This window comes from Bombus vosnesenskii, unplaced genomic scaffold, assembly GCF_011952255.1.
Source record: "Bombus vosnesenskii isolate JDL3184/JDL3185 unplaced genomic scaffold, Bvos_JDL3184-5_v1.1 scf7180000013288, whole genome shotgun sequence".
In the NCBI taxonomy this organism is placed as follows: Eukaryota; Metazoa; Arthropoda; class Insecta; order Hymenoptera; family Apidae; genus Bombus; species Bombus vosnesenskii.
In genome coordinates, this window is record NW_022882941.1 from 1,089,118 (window position 1) to 1,092,366 (window position 3,249).

General features: G+C 47.4%; 1 pseudogene; it reads left to right on the top strand.

Annotated features, from left to right (window-relative positions):
* The first annotated feature begins 800 nt into the window (after window positions 1–800).
* LOC117232444 lies at window positions 801–1,767 on the top strand (annotated as a pseudogene).
* The last annotated feature ends 1,482 nt before the right edge of the window (window positions 1,768–3,249 follow it).

Sequence of the window (3,249 nt, forward strand, 5' to 3'; positions counted from 1 at the left end):
AAAATGTCAGAACATAATAATTTATTAACAAAGAACAAAGAAAATAAATAAATTTATGCCGTCGAGAAAATGTCAACTGCTCATCACCCTTCTTTTTGACTCTTGAAATCTGCCTCCTACTTTCTTGACGTCTTCTCGGACGCGGGTCTTCCTCGGCTTTAACAGGAAACTCTTCTACGGATGCTCCTAGAATCATTGAAGGAACTGATTCTTCAGAAAGTGTGGTATTCGGAGCACGATTGTTTTGTAAGTTGGCTTCATAGTACTCCTTTTGCCTCGCGAATAAGAGAGTTTTCGCGGTCATCGGAAAACTGAACCCTCGCTTTCTGGGACGAAGCGTCCTGTTCTCGGGCGAAGATGTCGGGATTCAGCCTCTTTTTCTTAATTCGTCTTTCTCTTCTCGTACGAGTATATTAGGTCGTTCGAAAAGTTTCTTTCGTTTTATTAGGAAATAATGGATGCACAACATTTTCCACATTATATTAGTTTATCGAATTACGTATAATCCATTTTATTTTATCAAAATAAAGATCAGAACGTACGACAGATTAGGTTTCATGTTTGTATAAAGATGCATCGTTGTAAAAGACGTGTCTGTAAAAAAACACATTTTTCGGACAATCTGATAGACAACTGCATCTAAAAGAAATAAAACTGGAAGAGTAAGACATTGTATTATTTTCAAAAGTATTCACTAATATTTATCTTTGCAGTAACAGAACACGATTATACATACAGTGAATAACTTTAATATTCGGATCGAGCAGGGCAAGGAGTATGCCGCGATCGAGTGGGCTGGGATGGTGGTGGTGGACGTATATGTCTCCATGAACAGTGGCTTGGTCGCGTTTGTGGAGTTCCTGGCCGGGGTTGGCGATTGCGTGAGACGATACCTTTCACGTCAGGTCCTCGTCCTGGGAGACTTTAATGCTCACTCCTCGCAATGGGGGAACACAAGGACAGATGCTCGTGGCCGGGTGCTGTCAGACTGGGCTGCGGGCCTCGGGCTTTTCCTACTTAGCAGAGGCTCGACCAGCACATGCGTGGAGAGGATGATTCGTCGTCGATATTACATGGAGCCCGTGGGGGCAGCCGTACAGGACGATGATGAAGAAACTGCGTCCGAGGGTCCCACCGCTGACGGCAGATATGGATCCGGTATTGCTGGAGGAGATCACATCGCACACTCTTCCCGCCACAGGAGGACAGCCCGAGGCAGCCGCGCACTACCTCGACTTGGACAGCGGAGTGGAGGGAGGAACTAAGGGATGCGGAGGAGGAGATGCTGTATACGGCGAAGAAGATGGCCTCCCGCAACGTTGCGCCGCGACCGGACGGTGTCCCGGGACGGATGTGGGCGGAGACGATGGCGGTCATGGCCCCCAGACTACGTCACCTATTTACAGAGTGTCTGAGGGAGGGAGTCTACCCTCGGACATGTCGCATGGCGAGGCTGGTCCTGCTGCAGAAGGAGGTACGACCGACAGACCCGCCATCCGCATATCGTCCGGTGTGTCTACTGGATGAAGTGGGCAAGCTCTTCGAAGGAGTCATTGTCGCCCGTCTGAAGGCCCACATGTCAAGGCCTGGTTGGCACGAAAGCCTGTACGGCTTGCGGCGGGGCCGCTCAACGATGGATGCGGTGAACCGGGTACGAGAGATGTCACGGGCGATGGTTTCCTGGGGTGGGGTAACGCTGGCAGTCTCTTTAGAAGTAGTCAATGCATTCAACACCATACTCCGCGACGGGATATTGGAGGCTGTTGAATTTTTCGACATGCCTCCCTATATCATTCTTGTCATACAGGCCTACCTGAGCGACAGATGGGTCGGCTACACCGGTAAGAATGGAGAAGGGCGGTGGCCCGTTAAGCGCGGGGTTTCGCAGGGTTCGGTTTTTGGTCCGATTCTGTGTATCATCGTATACGATTCGTTGTCCCATGCCTTCCCAGACTCAGGCACAATGTGTTACGCGGACGACACGTTGGTCTTGGTCGGAGAACGCTGGTGACACGAGACGCTGCGCTCGACGGGAGTACGAAGACCAGAGGAGCCGAAGATCAAGCGAGAACTCTCCCGCCGCCGAGCAGGCGGCCCGAGACGTTCTGGGGGAAGTTAGACGTGTGGTGTGGGAGCGATGGCTTTCCGACCTATTCACCGAAGACCAGATCCGGTGCCACCGAGCCGTTAGATCGGCGCTACCAGACTGGAAGGCTTGGGGAGACCGCGGAGGGCTTCCACTGTCCTTCCGGATGATTTGTCATCACTGCGGTAAGGCCCTACGCCGTCCTAGGTGACCATAAAGGCCGACACGCCGAGGAGGATCTGGACCTCCTCAGACTTGCACGACGGCCCAGGGGATAGCGTTGAGATGGATGGTCTCTCCCAATGCCCGAACTGATCAAGGAACGACTCCCTCAGACGGGAGAAGACGTAGGAGCGCTCCGGCAGTAATCCGAAATTTTTCTGGGTCCCGGGCATTCCAGCTGAGCGTCAGGCGGTCCACCGTGGGATTTTAGTCGGTATAGTCCGACACTACCCCGCCGCTTCCAAGCGGGGGGTGCCCATGAGGATTTTCCTACGTATAAAAACAAAAAAAAAAACAGAAAGAAAAAAGAAATTATACTTGAAAATGAAATTGAAACAAAAATCATTGAATTCTTAAATTTAACGGATATTTATTTCTTGTAAAATAGTGATCATTCTTACAGTTCATTATCGTAAACTAAAACAAATAAATTACACGCTTTATTTTCCAACCCTCAGCACGGAATTATAACTTCATTCATTAAATTATGCTTTACTTAATTGAGAAAGCTTGTAAGTCTGCTACAATTAAATTCAAAATTAATTAATCGACTGTTTGCGAGCTGCTGTTATTTTCCGAACAAGATGTATAAGTGGGACCGCTATTAATTGCGCCCGTATTTTCCAAATCGCCATAAATATCATTAGATTTCAATTATTTTATACTTCTTTTTTCGCTTAATCGCTTTCAACACTTTTGTAGCAATTCCACGTATATTCTACGAAAAATGAAATTGAAAAGCTTTTTTTAAGTTACTAAATCTTTAGTGGTTTAGAATATCAGTCGGAGATGATCGGCAAAGAAAACAAGAGAATAATATTATCCTCATGCGTATACAGATAATACTTGTTATAAAGAATACTACAATAGAATGTCGTTGTTGTCAAGACTCTAATGCTACTTTTTTCGTTTAGGTCACTATTTCCTATGGAGGTCACATT